Source organism: Lynx canadensis, chromosome F1 (assembly GCF_007474595.2).
Source record: "Lynx canadensis isolate LIC74 chromosome F1, mLynCan4.pri.v2, whole genome shotgun sequence".
In the NCBI taxonomy this organism is placed as follows: domain Eukaryota; kingdom Metazoa; phylum Chordata; class Mammalia; order Carnivora; family Felidae; genus Lynx; species Lynx canadensis.
The window spans coordinates 20,089,443-20,112,946 of NC_044319.2; the positions used below are offsets into that span (position 1 = coordinate 20,089,443).

The 23,504-nt window shown below is 45.7% G+C and overlaps 1 non-coding gene across 1 annotated transcript; it reads right to left on the reverse strand.

Moving 5' to 3' along the window:
- Positions 1-11,111: 11,111 nt before the first annotated feature.
- On the reverse strand, positions 11,112-11,218 carry LOC115505786. Its single transcript, XR_003966142.1, has one exon. It is a non-coding gene; the product is annotated as a U6 spliceosomal RNA (small nuclear RNA).
- Between the last annotated feature and the right edge of the window lie 12,286 nt (positions 11,219-23,504).

Genomic DNA, 23,504 nt, shown 5'->3' on the forward strand with positions numbered 1-23,504 from the left:
TCGAGAGCACTGGCTGCCAGAGTAGAGGCCCCTCCCAGCCAGCCCTGATGCTCAGCAGCTGTTTCCCTGGGCAATTCTCTGGGCCTCGTTCCTCATCTGTAAAGAGGATCAGACCGGATTAGAACTCCTCTGAGAGTCTCCTACTATATTCTTGGGAGTTCTCTGTGGAAACTTAAAAAAAAAATTTTTTTATAGAAATTCTTTTCATTTTGACAAGTATCTGAAGAATATGAGCATCATCTGGGGCATCTGTAGGTCCGCCTTAGAACTGACAGTGCTACCTTCACTCTGGGTTTATGACTATATTGGGGCCAGATGTGCCATTTTGTCCTGAGCCAGTAAGAAGAAAACATAGGTGACCTTAATGAGTAAAGTCTGCATTTGCCAAATGACCTTATGAAAGGCTCACAACCAAACTTTTCACAGTTCGAAGGGACAATGTTGTGTGAGATTTGAGTCATGGGACAATGCCTGACCCAAAGAAGGGACTAGGCACTCGAGTAACAAAGGAAGGGGCAGTTTCCTCCACAAAAATCACCCCATCTGCCTCCTTAAGTTAACGTTGTTACCTCTTACTGGTTTCCTATTTGGTTTGTCAAAATTGTGAATTTGTTTTGATTTAGTAACTACTGAAGTTACAAGCCCATGGGACGTATGCCCAGTTTCATGTTTATACACACTTAGCTATCAGTCTTATAAAAGTAATTTACATCAACACTGGAAATCCTCAGAAAGTTTTTTCTTGAAGGCACCACATGTTATTTGAATTTAAGCCACACTGAACCCTATGAACTCCCCTAGCCCTCTTGTGACTTTTGTTTCCATTTTGGAAGTCAAGCCCTTTCCAGAGCCAGTGTGAGGCTGCCTGGGATCCAACCCTTTTCCTAAGTAGCAGTAACTCTCATTGGCAGGCAATTTTGCTTCCTGGGGACATTTGAAAGTGTTTGGAGACACTTTCCATTGTCACAGCTGGAGTTGGGGGCTAGTCAATGGAGGCCAGGGATGCTACTAAACGTTGTATAGAGCACAGGACAGCCGCCGTTGGAAAGAATTATCCAGGCCGTAAATGCCAATAGTTCCCAGGTTGAGAAACCCTGATTTCGTTCTCTACAGCTTTAACTTCTATACGAAGAAAATTTTCTGGGTCTTTTCCCAGTTAATCAGAGTAAGGCAGTAGTAGTCTCCTATGACTTATCTTTCACAGCACCTGTTTCCTTCCACACAGGCAAGCAAGCAAAAACAATCCCTCAGGCATGAAGTCCGTTGCATGACTGGCTTGATTTAAGGGTAGAGGTTTGGAGGGGTCAGGCATTTTGCTATTTTTTTGAGGCAACCTTATTCCTGGTCCTCCTCTCTCAGGTCCCGGTCTGCCATCTACATAGAGTCATTTTGCCTGATGTTTATAGCTGGTCTCTGGAGGGAATGTGGTCTCAAGTGATTCTCAGAGGAAACCGCTGGAAACAATATTTGAACAGAAATGGTAACGAGAGCTTCAAACAGATCAGAGTGGTTTCAGACATCTGAGAAATGTGGGTCAGTCTCCAAAGTGGACCTAAGGGCCCACGTAGTTGTGTGGTGATGGGCCTGTACTGGCCGCTGAGGAATGTCTATCCCCTTGCTATCTGTCCCCGTGTAATTATTATATTTGCTCATGTGGATCCTGCGCTATGTTCCTAGGTCCTATCTCATCTTCCCTGTAAGATGTTTAACTCTTTGTGGATAGATCCTTCCATGTCTCTTGTTGTCACTGGAACACCACCCGACATACTCAGTACGGTGGCCAGCTCTGTGGGCAGTCAACAGTGCCAGTGAGCTATGAAAAAAACAGGCCAAGTGGCATTTGGGGAAGTGGTTTCCCAAACATTGCCTGCCTCCTCTCCAGCCCCTCGTCCTGTTCACCTGTTATTCCAGTGACCAGACTCCAGTCAGAACCAGCCTCTCAGCTTTGGAAGCATTAGAATCTATAGTGTTCTCCTGACAAGAACATAGCCCTTAATCTCTAGGAACAAAAAAGGGATTGTGTTCTCCCTCCCCAGGTCTGGGCAGGCTGCCTAGGGTACAGTTGGGGTTCTGAGCACTGCTCAGTCTCCACCTCATCTAGTCCCCTCCCTACCGCAGTGCTACCACAGTGTCACCGAGACTGCTGTGGGCAAGTGTCCATCCATCCCTGACAACCAGTGATACAGGCACCTGACTGGATGCCTCACATCCTGCCTAAAACCACTACCCTTCCCCTCCCCCACATCTTTCTAAAAAAAATTTCCTCTGTCTAATGTGTAGTCTTTCAAAGACACAGTGGAGGCACCATGCCTTTAGTACAACACATGTGCCCCCTGGGATGTGGCAAATATGGCCCTTATCTCCTTCCCCGGACTTTGCAGTCAAGTGCTCTACCCCTGAGCTATACCCCCTGGACTTTGGAGGTCTGCTCAGAGCCCACAGCTGAGAGGAGGCTGGAGCTGTTGTGGGCGAAGACAAGTCTGAGGGCGCAGGCATCTCCGTTTGGCACACACAGCCTGCAAAACTCCTTTCCCTGTGGGCTCTTGGGTGCCTCCAGCTGCCTGGGTCCTGCATACCTGTGGGCCTACGGGGCTCAAGGAGGCTTACGCGAACAGGCATGCAAACTCTGGCTAAAGTAGCAAACCAAAGGCAAGAGCAGCTGGGCATGGGCTGTAAGGGGGGATGAGGCCAGACCATGGAAAGGAAGGCCCATCCGGGGTCAGAGATCGGAGGGCTGCTGAGCACAGCAAGTTCCATCGTAGGAGACAGGTTAGCGGAAATGGTTCAGAAGACCCCGAGAGAACCGGGCTGGGGGCTCTCTTGTGGGATCTAGTGGTGTGTTCAGTCTAGGGGAGGGGAATGGAGAGGGAGACCCACTTGGTAGCGTCAAGAGGATTACACAAGACTTGACCAGTCCATTTTTGCCTGATTTACAGTTTACTTTTAAAGTTTATTTATTTTGAGAGTGTGTGTGAGCAGGGGAGGAGCAGAGAGAGAAATAGACAGAATCCTAAGCAGGCTCTGCACTGACAGTGCAGAGCCCGAAGCGGGACTCAAACCCACAAACCGTGAGATCATGATCTGAGCAGAAATTTAGCCTGACTTAAATCTAAGATGTTCAGACTTGGTTGTGGGGAAGGCAAAGAGCAGTTGGAGTTTTCCCTGAGTTTACCCCAGCACAGTGGTGGCCTGGAGCCCAGCCTGCGATTCCAAAGGGCGAGTTGGACCCCGTGCTGGCCAAAGCATGGGCGGGCCCCCAGCTTAATAGTGGGGACTGGCTAAACGGGGCCCTCCACCCAGTGTGAGGCAGATCCTGACTTGAGCCTGCTATGGTCATGTGCAAAGCGCAACCTGCTGCCTGGTCAGCCTCGCCAGGCATTTGTGAGGTACGTCCTACAGCTCCCACCTCTCCTCCAACCCTGGGGGCGGGCGGCACTCCCTGCACCCCTGCCCTGTGAGTGGGCCTGGGAGGGGCAGGGCCGCTTGGAGGTCTGAGATCTGGGTTGTAGGCAGGGAGGATGGTGAGAACCCACCTGTGAGATGGGGTCTGACCAGTGCAGTGGCCCACGGTCTAGGTTGTAGCTGATCTGGACCCCTGTTCCCCCTTCCCCTGGCAGCCAGGTTTTTGTTCTTGTCATGGTGGATTAGCTCCCTAAATAGAGGTTGCACAGAGAAAACGAAAGGAGGAAAATGGGGAAATTAATAGCTCTGGTAAAAGATCTGGTGGGGAAGAAAGTTAAAACCAATTGACCAAATGAGAGTTTGATGATCCCATACACTCTCTGGTCCTTTTCTGATACATAGACAGGGATCACAGTTAAATGTTGGGTGTAGGCACAAAACACACTTCACACCCATTCGCCTACGAATTCTCAAGTCTTCGTCTTGAAAGCTGGTGGGCCCAGGGCTCAAGCCCCCCCCCCCCCGCCCCCACTCCCGCCCTGGGACTGATGCCACCAGGTGGTATCGTGCATATGACCCGCCTGCAGGCTGAGTGACAGGACGCTTTTCCTGTGAAGACAACTGGGTAGTAGCTACACGGAGCGTGTGTGCTGTCTCACTGGCACGGAGGAAAGACACAGAGATGAGCTGCAGGAGGGGAGAGAGTGGAGGAGGCAGAGAAACGTCTCTCTTTACGTCACGCTCTGGGAGAACGCTAGAGTCCTGAAGTCTGGCCCCGAGGGATCACCACATTTAAAATTTTTTTTTTTTCCAACGTTTTTATTTATTTTTGGGACAGAGAGAGACAGAGCATGAACGGGGGAGGGGCAGAGAGAGAGGGAGACACAGAATCGGAAACAGGCTCCAGGCTCCGAGCCATCAGCCCAGAGCCTGATGCGGGGCTCGAACTCCCGGACCGCGAGATCGTGACCTGGCTGAAGTCGGACGCTTAACCGACTGCGCCACCCAGGCGCCCCGGGATCACCACATTTTAGAGGAACATCAAGGAGCAGATCTGAGTGGCGGGGACAGGACAAACCGTGAGAGCCCCAAGTGCCCCTCTGGCAAGAAGAGAAGATCTTGCTGCCAGGAATCTCAGGGCTAGAATTCTCTGCTAGTGGCCTATCCCCTTTCACCTTTTTTATTCTTCATCTTCGCTGGACTTACCACTCAAAAGAAAAAGCAAAGCTAGACTGAAGTTCCAGAAAGAGTCTCTATGGCTTCTTTAAATCAGGTGGGCTGTGAACCTGTAGGAAACGTCAAAAACAGAAACAAAGGGAAGAAAGAAATCTCTTCTGCACCAGCAACTGTGCCATTAAGCTCTATTAGTGTATGGGATGTGGGGCGGAATTATTGCTTCCATCTGAAATCCAATTTCTACTCCACCCATAATGGCTCTCAAGAGGCGACCATGCTGCCCTACTAGTTCAGGTGACCTGAACCTGCTCTACTAGTACAAATAACAACACTGGCTGACTTTCTGCCCAGAAAACTAAGTGCATCCAATTTAATATAATACCCACACCATATACCTTTGGCATACAGCTGGTGACTATCGGGAAGCATGGAGTTGCAACTCAAGTCACCTCAGTCAGTTGCAAAACCCCCCTTGAGTGTCAGGCAATAGAAGGAGAGCCAAGGAAAGGAACGTTTCACACTTGCGTGGCCTTTTTACAGCCGCCTTTACCCACACGGTTGCACTTGCTGCTCACATCAACCTTCAAAGGAGACAAAACTTATTGCCTTCATTTCACGAATGAAAACAGTGGTCTAAGAGCGGTTAAATGACTTCTCAAAAGCTATACTCTAAGAGGCAGAACCTGGATTAGAACCAGGGTGCTCTCACTTTAAATTCAGGACTCTTCCAGTGATGGCCATGGCTTTTAAACTGTGTACCCCACAGAACATCCTTGGGAAGGAAGGGAAGCCTTGCATCCTTGGCTCCTGCTCAGGTGGGAACAGCTCCAATTTCATTTGCTTTATCTGTTGGCGTTCCATTCAAGGTTTAAAATAGATTGAAAAGTCACTGCGCTCTGCCATGATGCCCCCAGTGGGGGGTTCGGCCACAGGACAAGGAGCCCACTTGGAATGCACACAAAGAAAGGAGGGGGTAGAGATACCGGCACCCCGGGTAAACTCCCTGCACGCCCGGGCCCTGCACTTCAGATCTTCTCCTAGGGAAAGAAACGGCTGAGGCTTGTCAATTTGGGGAGGTACTTCCTGGCTGGACATCACAGGGTCAGCTTTGTGGATCTCATCCAGACAAATCTAAGGCCCTCAGCAGACTCTAAGTCACAAGCCGCCTAAGTTTAATGAGCTGTTACAGCCCTGTGCCTGGTAAGCAGTACTTCCAGCCTTCTCCATGCGCTGGCTCCAGTGACATCTATGCTGATCCCAAAGGCTGGCTTATTCCGGGTGTCACTTCTTCATGGTATGAGGCCACTGAGGGGGTCACCCTCACCAGCCTGAGTCCTGAGACCTCCTAACAGTTTGTCCCTTTCTTCCAAGCTCTTCTTTCACATGGCTCTGTCTGCTCTCTGACCACTGTTCTGATCTTCCCAGGAACCCTGCATTACACCTGCTAGTTTTAGCTTCTCCAAATGGAACTGCTTAGAAACAGCCTCCTTCTCTTCCCCAGCTTCCCAGCTGGCAAATATTCTGGCTTACCAAGGGCCTCCCGGAGCTGTGTAGAGTCAGGAAAATCCTTTAAGGTTTGGTTTTGACCCTTTAAGCTGGACCCTTAAAAAGCTGCTTGCTACAGATAGAAGAGAGGTCTAAGGTCTGCTTTGGCAGATCATTGAGGTTGGTGGACCAAATGTAGGCTTTTGTTCAGATTTTACAAAGCACTTACAGCCTGGTTTTGTCATTTGTTTTCACATCTCTCTCTCTAAACTGTGTGTAATAGGGGCGCCTGGGTGGCTCAGTCGGTTAAGCGTCCGACTTCAACTCAGGTCACGATCTCGCGGTCCGTGAGTTCGAGTCCCGTGTCGGGCTCTGGGCTGATGGCTCGGAGCCTGGAGCCTGCTTCCGATTCTGTGTCTCCCTCTTTCTCTGCCCCTCCCCCGTTCATGCTCTGTCTCTCTCTGTCTCAAAAATAAATAAACGTTAAAAAAAAAAATAAAAATAAACTGTGTGTAATAGAAAGAAGTCAGACCTGGATTCGAGTCCCAGCTTTGCATTGACAAACTGTGACCTTAGACAAACTACTCAATCTCTCTGGACTTCCTTTCTTCATTTATATAAAAATGATAATACACTGCACAGGGTTGGTGTTTGTTTTTTTTATGAAAAATTAATGAAATAAATCTATAGAATACTTAGCACAGAGTCAGATTTCAATAGATGCTAGTTTCTTCTTTCTCCTTAAGGATAAAACCCTAAACTTACCCATGTCTGTTTTCCCAAAATCTAGTACAATGGCTAGTACATAACATATTCTCAGTGAATGTTGACAGTACGAATGAATAAATAAGGAGTGAATCAAGAGGGCATACATGAAATTGATAGGCCACAGGAAAAGTTGCCAAAACAAATAAAAGTATTAGTAATTAAGAGTGAGAAATCTAGGGGCGCCTGGGTGGCGCAGTCGGTTAAGCGGCCGACTTCAGCCAGGTCACGATCTCACGGTCCGTGAGTTCGAGCCCCGCGTCGGGCTCTGGGCTGATGGCTCAGAGCCTGGAGCCTGTTTCCGATTCTGTGTCTCCCTCTCTCTCTGCCCCTCCCCCGTTCATGCTCTGTCTCTCTCTGTCCCAAAAATAAATAAACGTTGAAAAAAAAAAAAGTGAGAAATCTATCAAATGCTCCAAAATGTACCTATAAATATGTTCACTGTTGTGTCCTTTATAATAATGGAACTTTTGAAATGACCTAAATGTTCAACAAAGGGGACTGGGTACATTAATTAAAGTAGTTTAATTTTAAAATTTTTAATTTTTAATTTTATAGAGAGAGAACATGAGCAGGGGAGAGGGGTGAGGTGGCGGGGGGAGGAGAGAATCTTAAGCAGACTCCACGCTCAGCATGGAGCCTGACACAGGGCTTGATCTCATAACCCTGGGATCATGACCTGAGCTGAAACCAAGAGTAAAACATTTAGGGAGCTTGGGTGGCTCAGCATACATGCTTTCTCTCTTTCTCTCAAGAATAAATAAATATTAAAAAAAAAAGTGTTGGATGCTCAACCAACTATATAAACTACTATATTAAAGTAGTTTAATATAGGGTCACCTGGGTGGCTCAGTCAATTGAGTGCCCGGCTCTTGATTTAGGCTCAGGTCATGATCTCATGTTTCATGAGATGGAGCCCCGCTTCAGGCTCTGCACTGACAGCAAGGAGTCTGCTTGAGATTCCTTCTCTCCCTTTCTCTCTGCCCTTCTGCTCGTGTGCACGCATGTGTACCTCCCCCCCCAACAAATAAATAAACTTAAAAAAATAGTTTAATATAAAATTCTATGCAACCATGTTCAAAATGTAAATTTTAGAAGTATGTTCCCCGAAAATATCCAAAACATGTTTTTAGGTAAAATGGTATGTTAAAAAATTGTACTCCTGTAAAATTATATTTCAAAAGAAAGAAATGCCTGGAAGAATATTAATAGGCAACGGTTATGTCTAGATGGTGGAATTATAGCAATTTTTATTTTATATACTGTGTTATCCAACATTTGAATTTTTATAATCAGGAAAACAAATTGCTTTTGGAAAACTAAAACACACAAACATAACAATCAGTGACAGATTTTTTTTTGGTTGTAAATGTCAAAACCCACTTTAAACCCACACAGACGCAAAGGAAAATGTATCTGGAAGACTAGTTTGGCTGCAGGAAGGTTGTGGTACGGCTGGACCTCAGGAATAGGTAGAAACAGATCCAGCACGCTGCACCTCTGGGCGTGGGTATCGTCCCTTCTACTGCAGGCCAGCTTCCTCCACATGGCAGGAGATGCCATCTTGGTGAGTTCAGAGCTGCTAGTCTCTGCCACAGAGAGAAAATGAGCACCGTGCTCTGTGGTCCCTAGGTCGTGAATTCCAAAAATACACTGCAATTGGTCCCACTGGATCGGATGTCGATCCCTCGCCCAGTTGCTGTGCCCGGGGCATGGCGGTGTTCTGTAATTGGTCCACCTTGTGGCTCATTTCCATCTTTTGGTCCATCAGTGTGCCCAGCAGGCAAGGTCCTGTCAGAAGAGCTTACATAATAGGTTGAGAAATGATGATCTCCTTTTCCCTACACCCTTCTGCTGTGAACTGATATTTCCTTGGAGGTGAGGGAGACAGGATAGGACATTCTGAGTGTGTTGGCTTAATTTTGGTTTTCAGAGGAGGGCAGGGGGAGGCTGGAAGTAGAACGGTGGCCAGGATTGGACTATCCAATTGCATTATCAACATCAGATGCAATGAGTGAGCTTTCCTGACATGTCCTTATGCTGGTGTGAAGATTCATCTGAGTCCTTGAAGAGCATATGGCTCAACCCAGGGGCTACATGCTGGCTGGACAGAGACAGCAGCTTTTGTTATTGTAATTCCCTCTCTTCCTGGGCACTGTCCATCACTTCCATATAAGTAAGGAGAAACAGATCTTCTAAAGAATGATGCATGTTCTTAAAGTATCTTGCATAGAACAGCCAGAGCTCAATAAAACATTCAGTGCATTCCCTGCTTTATTTACTTACTCAGGAGGTGGTGATTTCATTTATTTCCAAAATAGAGTGTGTCTAGAAAATAAACATTTTAAAATACTGTAGGACCTCATGATATCACAGCTTACTGTTATAATTCAATTTGTGATAAGTTACTATGTTGGAATGGGATCATGGCACCTCTGGTGGTCAGGAGCTATGCTTTAGCCATCACTGAGCCCCAAGGTAGTGCTGGTCCACAGTAGGTACTCAGAGGTTAAGGATGTTCAAAAATCTAGGGGTTCATTCTTAACAGACTTGTTTCCTTGGGTTGGTTGGTTTCTTTCTTTCTTTCTTTCTTTCTTTCTTTCTTTCTTTCTTTCTTTCTTTCTTTTAGTGTTTATTGATTTTTGAGAGAGACAGACAGAGCATGAGCAGGGGAGGGGCAGAGAGAGAGGGAGACACAGAATCTGAAGCAGACTCCAGGCTCTGAGCCATCAGCACAGAGCCCAACACAGGGCTCAAAACTCACAAGCTGCAAGATCGTGACCTGAGCCGAAGTTGGACCCTCAACCGACTAAACCACCCAGGTGCCCCTCTTTGGGTTTCTATTGTGGTTTTTTTTCTTCCTTTCTGACTTTTTTCTCCTTTTTTTTCCTGTGTAGTAAGGATACCATCCATTTCCCCACATCTTCTGGTTCTTGCAATAAATCATTTTCAGAGGCTCATTCTTACTCTGAGCCTTTGGGATGATGTTCCCTTTACCTTGTTCTACAGCATTTCCCCACATAATTCATTTTTTGCCCTTTTACCCATCCTTCTGATCAAGGTAGGATCTATCCTCCTACCAACAGAGAAGCTATTTGGACTGCCTTGGGTTGGGCTCACTATCCACTTGAGCATTGGCTGAGCACTATAGATGGCAGTGGGTTCACGGCTACACCTCCCAGCCCACTGTCAGCAATTGTCTTGTTCTTGTGGGGGGTTTAGTCTAGCCGCCTAGCAAAAACATTGCCCTGGAGGCTCTTCTGGCCATCAGTCTATTTCCTTTTGCCTTAAAACAATATGGCACAGATGACATTATATTTCTAAGATGCACAAAAGGATTTTAATGTGGCATCATATAGAATCACATGTCTCATCCCTCCATAGCCACTGCAGTGAGAGCACATTATAGCACATTTTGTTTATACTGAAACTTAATTATCATTGAGCACTGAGGGGGGACAAAAAGAGTATTCTTGCTTTCCTGTTTAGTATATAAAGAGCTATGGAATGAAAAAAAATCTACCAAAAACCATGACAAGTCTGGCGATTTTTATCCCATGTCCATGGCCATGTATCATCACTATGCATTATTCACCTTGCTTTTCAGTATGAAATTGATTTTTAGTTGCAAGTAAAGGGATATGCATCAACAGCTGCCTAAATGGTAAGGACATTTGTTTTTATTAAACAAGAAGTCCAGAGGTATGATCTCAGGGATGGTCTAACCACATCATCAAAGGCTCAGGCTCTCTCTCTCCTTCACACTCTGACTTAATAGGCATGTTGCTTTTCTTCATAATGTGTATTGCTTCACAGACTTCTTGTGGCTACCTTAGTTCCAGGCGTTACATCCATATTCCAGATGGGAAGGGGGAGAAAGGGATCACAGCAAGCTTTTCTGAAAGTCTGTCCCTTTTATTAGAAAAGCAAACAGTTCCTGGAAAATTCCCAGCCAACTTTCACTTTATGCCTCATTGGTCCCAGCTTGTAACACTTTACTCCTAGCAGCAAAGGAGGATGGAACAATGAGCATTTTATAAAGAGAAATCGTGTAACCATGAGTAGATTGGATTTATCAATCTTAATTCATTCCCCAAGTCAAGGGATATTGCTGCTACACACCACCCACCTCCACCACCACCCGAACAGAATTAGTGTTGTGTTAGCAATGACTGCTGCTGACAGTCCAGGGCAACCTTGGCAGCATTATTTTTAGCTGCAGTGATGGTGGCTGTAGAACTGACCGGTGCTTTTCTAAGATAAAGGTACTTTGAAAAGAGTGAAATGATGTATGTTTTTTCACAAATTTGTGTGTTATCACTGCGCAGGGGCCAGGCTAATCTTCTCTGGATCGTTCCAATTTTAGTATATGTGCTGCTGAAGTGAGCACAAAATGAGGTCTGGTTCTGATCACTGATAATAAATATGGAGTCAATGGAATGGAATATTATCCAATACAACATACTTTAAAAATGACAGCATGACTTACTGAATTGAAGAAGACTACAGAGAAAGCAAATCAAATAATACTTATTCAATCTTCCTTTGTGAAAGCAAGTAATTTCTGAATCCAATATAAAAGGAATTACAAACACCATTTGCATTGGTGGTTCAAATTTCTCCAAGCAAGTAAATTCTGAGAATCACAGACTTCAAACATCCCTTTCTAGTCTCTATTTCTACTGAATTCAGAGTGAAAGGTATTTCTTGGGTTGTGGCTTCTTCTATCCAAGCAAAGACTACAGAGGCCTATTGCCTACTTCTGTTTCTTACCCCTCCCATTATTGTCTCTCAAGCTCACCCCTTCGTAAGGTTAATTTTGGTGTTAGAGGTCTTCTATTAGTGCTCACAAAGTGAATGGTACAGAGTTAAGGTGTCCAACCATCCTGGATTCCTAGGACTGAGGCTTCCCTAGGAAGCAAGATTTCAGTGCTAAAACCAAAACCATCCTAGGCAAACTAAAATGGCTGGTCACCCTAGGGATGATCACCAACATGAAAGGGGGTGAAGGAGAGGGAGTTTGAGAGGAAGGAAGGAGAACGAGGACCTAGGAAGTCATGGCCATTCAACCCAACTTTAAATTTCATGGTTTTTCTTTCCATCTTAATAACTAGGGTTCCTGCACATCAACTCACGAGTGATGCTTGAACTCATCATTTCTTCAGGTTCTTTACTCTTCCAACCTGTACCTAATTGCCTCAACCTAATTGCCTCCCAATTCTGCCCCTCTATCGATGTTTCCCAATTCCTATTCCCGGTCACCAGATTCAATGGCATTGTAAGTGAATGCTACGAAGCCCCCTCTGATCCGACACATAGCAACGATAATGAACATGAGAAAGAGAATTTTACAAGTCATAGCCACACTCAAAAATGAGATACATATATGTCCTCAGTCCTGGAACAGAATCAAAATGCAAAGCAAAGAGGGGCTGATCTGAGGCTCTGGATCTGGAAGTAGGTAGTAGGAACTGTGAGTTTGGCTTCTGCGGATAAAAGCCCGCCAGAGGGGAAAGGAGCTCTGTGGGAGGCACGGGAACCAGAGTCATGCTCAGAGCTCACAACCGGAAACTGGGGCAGGGCTTCCCTGGCTTGTGAAAGGAAGCCTGAGGTGTAGCTTAGCCTTTTAAGAGAACCAGGCTCAAACAAGAACCCCATGTTCAGAAATACATAGAGAAATACATAGAGAAAAAGAAAGGCAGGGGAGAAAACACTCCTACATATGATGATCCTGTAAACTCAGTTTTAAAATTCATAAAGCTAATACTAAGAAACGGCCAATAAAATCAATAACTGTAATATGAGTTTTTCCAGAAAAAAATAATAAAAAATTTTGAAAAAGACTTGAAAATATGTTTGCATTTAGAATCCTTGAAGAGATCAACAAAGGCATTACATCCTTACAAAAAATACATGCCAGTGATCTATTATGCCATTAAAACAGACAAATAAGTACAGGTGGATATAAAATTAGAAATTAGGAAGAAAAATATAACCATTGAAAAATTTTAAAGACTGTAGGGTAGTTTCCAAACTAAATGTAGTTGCACAGAGAGGATTAACAAATTGGAATTGGGAGGAATTCATGCAGAAGGTTACAACATCAAAGGGGCCATACAAACGAGAGAGAGAATGGCAGGTGTTGTGGTTATGGACTGGGGGCTCAGGAAGGGCTTGTCAAAGCAGACATCTGGTTTCGTTGTTGTTGTTGCTGCTGCTGCTGCTGCTGTTAGAGAAAGAGAGCATGCACATGAGAGGAGGGGGGAGGCGCAGAGGGAGAGAGAGAATCTTAAGCAGGCTCCACACTCAGCACGGAGCCCAAAGCAGGGCTTGATCCCATGACCCTGGGAACATCACCCAAAGCAGACATTTGAATAGCTACCTGACCAAGTAAGGGTGTGAAGGTAAATAAATATAAATCAACTTCATAGACACCCAGCAGTCATAATACCTATTTTCCAAGTGGCTCTAAGAATTATATAGTATGCATAAAAACACCAAGCCTAGTGCCTGACACTTAATGTATAACAAATATTAGGAAGCTCTACTTCCCTTCCTAAAAACCCAAGTGAAAACAATAGAATTTAGCTTTTGGCCTCCATATTGAGGGGGCTTCGGCCACTTCTGCTCCAGCCCAGCATCATTCCCAAGGGACTCGAATTGGGTGATGATTTTTGGTTGTAATAATGGTGGATTCAGCTCTTTGTGACAAAGCGGCTGGAACACTGTCAGCTGTTCATGTGCCTGTTTTCTCCGTCTGCTTCTCTCCCTTGAGAACAAACTCTGTTTTCCCCTCTAGCATTAACTAAACAAGCTAGTCATGGCCAAACTGTAGAGATGACATTTTAATACATCCAGGCAGCCTGGCTAGTAGTTTCTTTGCAAATCTCAAAATTTCATCAGCACGGCTCTGGGCACTTCTCTGTTATGTCTTGTCTGGAGCCTCAAAGGAACTCCTGACAGAGGTCACGAAGTGGGGAGAGACAAAGCCACCCTCATTCTGAGCAGCGAGCCTTTTCGACTCACAGGCCCCTGATGGAAACATTCCCTCATGAAAAGAACAAAATAAGACTGGTTCACAGTGAACAGCAACAGAATGTTCTGTCGGACAGAGAGCAGCTTCTTGGAACGTGGGAATCTGAGAGACTGGATTGCATTCAAAGAAAATGCCCCTAGAGTGATAAAGAGCAAGTCCTGGGGGCTCCGCAATGTTCAAGATTCCATGCTCTAAACAGGGGTGGGGTTCCCTGCCAAGCCTGGGGTGGGGCTGGTATCCTGGAAACTGGACTAGGCTGGGAAGTGAGACCCCGATGGTCAAGGACACTGGGGGTAGCCGCTTCCTCCTCCCCTGACAGAGACAGAAAAGGGAGGCTGTGACGAAGCACAAAGGAGTAGCTGGGGGTGCACTGTGTGTTTGTTTTTCTAGCCAGAGGAGAGAAAATGTGCCCCACCCTCTCTGAGTCCTCGGTCAGGAAAAGGTTGTTTTCAGAAGGAAAGAATGAAGAGGAAGAGGAAACATCCCTTTTTGCTGCAGCTACGACCGGCTTTCGCTCCCAGGGGCGAGGCAGGCTGACGGCCACTGGGTGCTGTCCAGGGAGCCCCCTGGGTTCTCTGTCCTCCCCCCTCACCAGCGCAAGTGCCCCTGCTAACAAGTCAACAAAAAAATAAGTCTTCCCAAAAAATAATAAGTCTTCCCCTTGTTTACTTTGAGTTTTTTTTTTCTTTTTTAAAAACCGCACCTCTCATCAAGTCTGAATTATTTAAAAGAAAACAGTAAAGAACTGAGCATTGCAACTTTGGCTCTGTTGGAGGTAAACGTTCATGCTTGGAATGGAAAAATAACAGGAATTGCAGGGATGAGCACTAGGATTCTAACGTCTCCCACGTCCCACAATGCATGTATCCAGTGATATCTTCTGAACAGGAAGAAGGAGAAAAAAAAACCCTTAAATTCGCATCACATGAGAAACAGAAACAAATCAGATGCTTGGGGTGAGATTAGAGAGGCAGTTCCTGCACACGGGTGGGATGAGTGTGGTGGAGGCGTGAGAGGAGGCACGCGTGCTGTCTCCTGGGTGGTCTTCGCACACGTGCAGCTGCTGAGTTTTCACTGTGCTCGTCCATCTCGCGCACACAGTGTGGAATGTACCCTTACTGAGGTCTCCGTCCCTATGGCAGGCAGGCAGCGGAGCCATCAAATAGAACTTCAGACTGAGAGTTATCAATATTTATTAGGCCAGGTCCCTGCATCGCAGCAGACTCCTTACTTGTCTTTCGATGAAATTAACACAGGGCACCATCACAGCAAGTACACGTGGATTAGATTCCTGGGGGGCAATCATTTTGCTGGTACCCCCAAATCACACCATATAACCACAGAGACTGTGGTATATATATAACCTGCCTACCCACAGACACTGCCACAGGGTATATGCTCGAGTAACAAAATAAGTGGTAAGTTCCTGGTTAAATCCTTTTTAAAACTAGTTCCTCATTCGAGGGGCGCCTGGGTGGCTCAGTCAGTTAAGTGTCTGACTTCGGCTCAGGTTGTGATCTGATCCGTGGGATCCAGCCCCACCGCGGGCTCTGTGCTGACAGCTAAGAGCCTGGAGCCTGCTTCGGATTCTGGGTCTCCCTCTCTCGCTGCCCCTCCCCTATTCACACTCTGTCTCTCTCTCTCAAATATAAATAAACATTAAAAAAAATTAAAAATAAAAATTTAAAAAAAGGAAAAAAGAAAATCAGTCCCTCATTCGAATTAGAAATACTGCATTGATCTATTTTCTTATGCTTTGATACTTACGGGTTGTTTTTTTTTTTTTTTTAATTCACCTACTTTTTTAAAGTTAACTACCTTTCCTCATGCGATTCTCCACAAACCACAAACGCTTGTGGCAGCCAAAGGAGTACCTTGAGGACGGACGTGACTGTAACGCTAAACACTTTCAAAGGGGTTTGCAGGCAACATGCTCTCATCGTCTTTCTCCCTGTGCCTCAGCCTTATTTTTAAAAAGGCCTTTGTTGGGGCGCCTGGGTGGCTCAGTCGGTTAAGCGTCCGACTTCAGCCAGGTCACGATCTCGCGGTCTGCGAGTTCCAGCCCCGCGTCGGGCTCTGGGCTGATGGCTCAGAGCCTGGAGCCTGCTTCCGATTCTGTGTCTCCCTCTCTCTCTGCCCCTCCCCCGTTCATGCTCTGTCTCTCTCTGTCTCAAAAATAAATAAACATTAAAAAAAAATTAAAAAAAAAATAAAAAGGCCTTTGTTGCAGACGTAGAGTAGAGCTCAGGCACTTATGTCCATGATTCCCAGAGAGGATTTCCAGAAAGGAAACTACCTGCTCAGGATTGTTACAGAGCAAAATAGCAATTAAGCCAAACTAGAAACCGGAATTCACTCATTCCAAGTGACCTTTTCGAGAAGCACATTTTTAAATTAAATTAGACTACATTGAACATCTGTGTGTGGGGATTTGTTTTGTGCAGTTCTACTTAAGTGCAATCATACAAGTTTCACGTTAAAAACACAATGGGGAGCAGAAGCAAATAATCCAATTTATCAAGTTTAGGAATATTCATTTAAATAGCAAATAATTTGACACTGGGTGGAAAACTTACTGTGCCTCTTCTTGGACAAGACTCAGGAATGATCATTACTCCCTTGTCTCCTGAAGAAATCAGTAGTGACTTAGCAGCTGCTCTGGTATTATAATTCAGCTACTTTATTTCTATTTTAATCAGAGAAGATTACTTTTGACCAAACTGCATATAATCGACACTGTATGACCTCTTCCAGTTAATGAGAAATGATTCCCTCTGTTCATTTGATGTTTGTGCAAAGCTAATTTATCTTGACCAATATTATGCTAATTATATAAGTGCAGTTGGCTCTTGCAATTTCTATTATGAGCGCTCTTGAAAGTACAACACAGAAGAAAGAATAAAATGGAGCAGACGTGTAATTAGGGAGATTATGAAAATCCTTTCCCAGGTATCAAAAATTCATTTGAAGTGTAGGAATTTTGTTCTTTGTGTTATGATGCCTGATCCTTCAGTTTTATGGAGTAAAATATCCGATGCCCACAGGGGCCGGGAAAATAAGGTAGATGAGTGAAACAGGCAGGGTTCTAGTACACATGCTTGTATCGTGTGTGAGGGAGAACCTTGGAAGCTGGGACCTGGAGGGGGCGCTCTCTCCATCTAAAGGAGGCCCCCGCCTCAGTATCATATGTCATAAGGGATGAGGCTTAATGTGGCCAGAGAAGCCAAAAATCTGGATGTGAGTAAAGTATCCTGATTTTTAAGTGGCTCCAATTTTTTTTTTTTTATTGTTTTTTTGAAATACTGGGCTGGATCAAATAAAGTTTATCAGAGGGTAGGATCCAGTATGGGCTGCCATTTTGTGACCCCTGCTCCATTCCATATAAAGGTCATTTTAGGAACCAGAGGCTTAGAGATGGTCTACAAAGTAGCTAGAGGACCCACCAGGTGGCAGGAAGACGTAGCCCGTCTCTCTTGCTTGCTAATATTTCCAGAGTCAAAAATTGCCGTGGATCTGTCTGGAATCTTAAAGAACAGCTGTCCTCTTGGCCCCACCAACTGCTGCTCCCCAAGTCCTAACGCAGCCAAACCCTGAGGAGACCTCCCTCTTTTCCTGTCATTGTCAGACACAGATATGCCAGGAAACTTGAAAAATAGACAATCTACCATGCCATAACCCACCAGCACCCCTGCCCAGCACCCGCCCTCACGCCCAGGGCCACTGGGGAACCAATCCGTGGAGCATGAAAGGCAAACAACCTTGACCCTGCTTCCTCCTTCCTCTGGTGTGAGGGCACTTGGTTTGAGGTGGAAAGCTGCTGAAAATGAAGACTGCCCATGCCCCGGCATTGGTTCCTGCTGTAACTGGAAGCCAACAGGCCGCCTGGGCAGATAACTGTTTTAGAATCAAGGCCCCGTATCAAGTATCATCAAGGTCTACTTGATGCAGATAACCTGTGTCTGAGGCCTTAGCTCCCGATCCCCTGCTTGACCTTGCCCTTTTCAGGCCAGTAGCTGTCCTGCTCCCCAGTCTGGTTTTGACCCTTACACCATTGCTCCTATCCACACTGCACAATTCCACCTGCCTCCTACCCAACAGAGACTCCCTATTGGTCCCCTCATCTGCTCGGCCCAGACTTCCCTGGCCCAGCCCTAGCCTCTGCTCCCAGCTTCACCCAGGCTTATCCCACCCCATCCTATCCATGCTTCTGGGACTGTCATGCCCCCACCCTACCCCCCAGAGCTACATTTCCTCACCTCCGAAGGCCTAGAGCTAAAGGCAGCACGCAGCGTGAATCTGTGACTTGAGGAGAATGGGGATGGGGAGAGACTGCTGCTCATTCCCACTGAGAATTAGCAGGACAAGATAACTCTAAATTGTAGCAGGAGGAAAGGCTGTAAAATACTAGAATTTATTATCTGGGAAGATTTGGCAATTTTTCTGAGTAGATGAGAAAGTCCAGTGCTTGAAATGGGGATTGGCTGGGAGTAGGGACACCTGCCTAGGGCCATGGAAGAAACAGATCGGCTTCAAGACCAGCCCTCCAGACTGTCCTGTCCTCTTCCTAGCCAGCTGGAAGTGGAGCTATCCTTTTAGGAAAAAGTGGGGGCTTATTTAAGGGGGGTTTAAACAAGGCCATGTTAAGCCAGTTTCCATAATGCCAAATTGCAGGAGGACATCATAAATTGGTTAGAGCCCCTTCTGGGAATTCATGAGTCTGACTTGTGGTCTAAGCCTGTGGGAGTTCAGACAAAGTACCTGATTTCTCCAGGTCTCGAACAACACGAAGAATACAGAAGTTGGATTAGACAAACTATGAGTTACCTAAGGTGCCGTAACAACCCCTTAGCAGCTTAAAACAACAAATATCTATTATTTCACAGATTCTGTGAGTCAGCAACCCAGTAGCCGAGGCCTCGGACTCAGGGTCTCTCTCTGAGGCTGCTGGTAAGGTGTCAGCTGGGGCTGAAGTCCTCTCAGGGTTCAGCATGGAGAGATCTGCTTTCTAGCTCACTCAAGAGGTTGTCAGCAGGATGCAGTCTTCTGAATCCCAGAGTAAGCGTCTTGGTTGGAGTTAAGAGCCCCAGTTCCTTGCTGGCTATTGGCCAAAGGCCTCCCTCAGATTCTTGCTACATGGGTCTCTCCATAGGGCAGCTCACAGCATGGTGGCAGGCTTTCTTTAGCATGAGTAAGAGCTGGCCAGCAAGATGGAAGTCAGAGTCTTTGTGACAGCCTGCACTTTTGAGGTATTCTGTTCCTCAGAACTGAGTCACTAAATCTAGCCCACACTCAAGGGAGGGTAGTAACACAGGCAGGACTACCAGAAGGCAGGAATCACTGGGAGGTATGTTAGAGGCTGCCTACCATAGATTATCTTCAAGGTCTCTCAGATTCTGTGACTCCACCTCTTTCTCCCCCAGAAGGAAGCTACAACCACCAAGCCTCTCAGCCAAAAGTCCGAAGGGCTCTGACATATTCTACACCTGGAATTAATCAACATGAAAAACGTAGTCAGATGGGAAAATCATCTTATCCCCAAGAGTTAGCATGTGACAAGAAGGCATTTTCTCCATTTCTATGCCATTGATCATCAGAGGAGTCTACTGGTAGACTGAGTATCTTTCCAGAGTAGACAGGGAAAATTTGTCTTTGTTTAGATCTCTTCAGAACCAAAGACATTGAGGTCCACCTATCCAAATCTAGGTTGATTTGAGGTAAATTCCTGCATTGCTAGAACTATTACAATTCAAAGGTCTCACTTTCTTTACAGAACAATCAAAGTCACGGATAATCCCCAGAGCCTCTGGGAAGTCCTTATATTTCCTCTGGAATAATGTGACTTTCTTAAAACTTCTGAAGCCTGTACAGGTTATACCGTGGCGGGGCTCACATCTGGAGAATAATCTAGGCCTCCCAATCCTGAGGACTGTTGGGTTGATTTGAATTAAAGGAGATAAAGCTCCCTTTGCAGAAAATGGAAACTAACGTCGCCGTGTTTTTCCCTCACACGAGACGCTTGTAGAGTAGTCATGGATTCTTATTTGAAGTCTGTTTTAATCAATCAGAAGTCCATATTTCCTTTACTAATAGCCCTCTTTGAAATTGTGGTCATCATGACCCTTCATTTTTAATGACTCTAAAGGCTCTTTGCAAGGCTCCATCAATGTGCTTATTTGGAGCCTGCAGCAAAACAGCCTCAGTAGTCGCTTAGGCTCTGTATGAAAAGGCTGAGGTCCATGTTCCTATTTACGATTTCTAATTCTGAGGATTCCTGAGCAATGCGTTTTGAGTTTGCCAGGTTTTTTTTTTTTAATTGTTTTTAATGTTTATTTATTTTTGAAGGAGAGAGACACAGAGTGTGAGCAGGGGAGGGCCAGAGAGAGAGAGAGAGGGAGACCCGGAATATGAAGCAGGCTCCAGGCTCTGAGCTGTCAGCACAGAACATGACGCGGGGCTCGAACCCACAAACCGCGAGATCATGACCTGAGCTGAAGTCAGGTGCTTAACCGACTGAGCCACCCAGGTGCCCCGAGTTTGCCAGGTTTTAACTAATGCCCTTTGATCTTCTTTCCATCATACTTAAGAATCTAAGACTTCCAGGTATTTTGATACACAACTATCAAAGCTTTTTTATGTGTAGTTCCTCATTCATTCTCTCAAACTTTATAAAAATAGGGATTGGAGTGCCTGAGTGGCTCAGTCAATTGGGCACCTGACTCTTGATCTCGGCTCAGGCCATGATCTTAAAATTTGCGTGTTCGAGCCCTGCATCGGGCTCTGTGCTGATGGCAGGGAACCTGCTTGGGATTCTGTCTTTCCTTTTCTCTGCCCCTCCCCAGCTTGCATGCTCTCTCTCTCAAAATAAATAAATAAACTTTTTTTTTTAAAGTAGGGATTTAGCTCTTCACCAGAAGGTAGCATGGCACAAAGAAAACACAGTTGACCCTTGAACAAACTCAGAGGTTAGGGCTGCCAACCTCCACCTCCCATGACAGTCAAAACTCCGCATTTTTAAAAATAATTTAATTTTTTAGTTAATTTTGAGAGAGAACACGAGAGAGAGAAAAAGAGAAGGAGACGGAGAATCTCAAGCGGCTTCTGTGATACCAGCGCAGAGACAAACATGGGGCCTGAATCCACAAAACCATGAGATCTTGACCTGAGCTGAAACCAAGAGTCAGACACTTAACCGACTGAGCCACCCAGGCACCCCCAAAATCCACATTTAATAAGTTTTGACTCCCCCAAAACATCCCTAATAGCCTAGTGTTGACCAGAAGCCTTACCAATAACAAGCAGTCAATTAATACATATTTTTTGTTATATGTATTATATGCTATATTCTCACAAGTAAGCTAGAGAAAAGAAAATGTTAAGAAAATTATAAGAGAAAACACACAGTACAGTATTGTAAAAAAAAAAAAAAAAAAAAAAAAAAAAAGCCTGCATATAAGTGGACCTGCACAGTTCAAGCTCATGTTCAAGTGTCAACCACACAGGGCTTGGCATGAGAGGAGCTGGGTTGCAATCCCAGGTCTACTGCTCACCAGCACTCAGACTTCTGGCATGGTTATTTCACCTAGCGGTGACTCGTAAAGAGTTCTCAGTAAGATGAAATCACAGACACCCTCCTCACAGAACTGTTCCAAGATTAAACTACATAGATACATTTGTAAAAAGTGTTGCATGCAAGTACTCAATAAACGTTGGTTTCCTTTACCACTTGTGCAGAAACAAAGGAAGATCCCGAGAGTGTCTCCCAATGTTTAACCTAATAGGAACAGGAAGGGGGTGGACTCCCTGGTCTGTCTCTTCTGCTTCCATTGCAGTCACTTCTGGCCCCCCTTTAGCAAGTTGTCACTAAAATATCCTTGTCCACCGCTTCAAGGGGCTTTGTAAACTGAGCGTGAAATGCCCCAGAAAAGACATTCAGATTTGCCCTCAATTTGTCAAGGTATAAGGAGCTTTGTGGGTAATATATGCAGAACACTGATACATCCCCTTTCAGAACTTACACTGGGTTTTGTGTTTCAGCCTCTGCATCTGAATAGATTAAAAACAAGCACAGATAAAGGCGGGCAATGGGGTTCTCTGTAGGGATCCCCAATAATGAATCCTGTAAGGAGCGCCTGGGTGGCTTGGTCAACCGACTTTGGCTCAAGTCATGATCTCACAGTCTGTGAGTTCGAGCCCAGCATGGTGCTCTCTGCTGTCAGCACAGACCCACTTTGGATCCTCTGTCCCCCTCTGTCTCTGTTCCTCCCCCACGTGTGTGTAGGCATTTTCTCCCTCTCTCCCTCTCTCTCTCTCTTTCTCTCTCTCTCTCTCAAAAATAAATAAACTTAAAAATAAAGAACTCCCCTAGATGATTCACAGGGTCTGCTGCATATTTGGAAATCTCTCTCCTTGTCCAGAGGTAGCTTTGAAAAGTAAGCAGCCATGGGCACACACTGTCCCCCGAAATCTGACTGTAAGAGAAAGGGCCTGAAGGAAGGCACAGAGAAGCAGCCAAGATCCCAAGACCAGAGTTGGAGGAGGAGAAGTTCAGAAGTAGGAGGAGATACCTGGCTTCAGAGCCTGAGCCCTGCTCTGGGGGTGCCCTGGCCCATTTCGTTAGATGGGAGGGAGACAGCTCAGTCAGTTAAGTGTCCAACTTTGATGGGAGTCATGATCTGGCAGTCTGTGGGTTCGAGCCCACATCGGGCTTGGTGCTGACAGCTCAGAGCCTGGGGCCTGCTTTGGATTCTTCTGTGTCTCCCTCTCTCTCTGCCCCTCCCCTGCTCACACTCTGTCTCTATCTTTCAGAAAATAAATAAACATTAAAAAAAAAAAAGTTGTAAAGGAGACACAGAATCCACTCTGTGCCACTGGAAGAGGCTCTGGGCCACTGGAGGAGGATTATAAAAGTCTTTGCCAACTATAAAAATAAAAGTAAAATGGGGCGCTTGGGTGGCTTAGTCGGTTAAGCGTTCAACTTCAGCTCAGGTTATGATCTGACAGATCGAGAGTTTGAGTCCCACATCGGGCTCTGTGCTGACAGCTCAGAGTCTGAAGTCTGCTTTGGATTCTGTGTCTCCCTTTCTCTCTGCCTCTCCCCCACTCCCACTGTGTCTCTCTGTCTCTCTCTCTCAAAAATAAATAAAAACATTTTTTAAAAATTAAAAAAAAAGGAAAGTGAATGGGCTGAATGTTGGATATTGAATAAAATTAAGGAAAAGGAAAGATCAAAGGAATAAAGGAAAAGGACGGGTTGGATGGCATCATCAATCCCAGCTGCCACCAACTTTTCTTCCCAACCCTCCCCTCGAGGGTTCACCTCCACCTGCAGCTTTCCTCCCGGCCAGGACTCTGGCTGCCCTCCCTCATGGGGGAACTCGCTGTTCTTTGTTCTCCTAACTGTGGAAGCACCTCTAATTCAGCCAGAGACTCACTTAGGAAATACAACCAGGAATACAAAAGAGAATATTCCAAGCAAGGGAAGTGTTTCGGAGCACAGACACACCTTGCCCTAGAATAACCCACCTCTGGGCACACACTGGCTCAGTTGACACAGCCCCTTGGGCAGCTTCTTTTCTTCAGCTCTGCAATAATCCAGGAGACCCGGCCCGAAAGTTTTCCTTGGGTGGCGTTCCCGTCACAT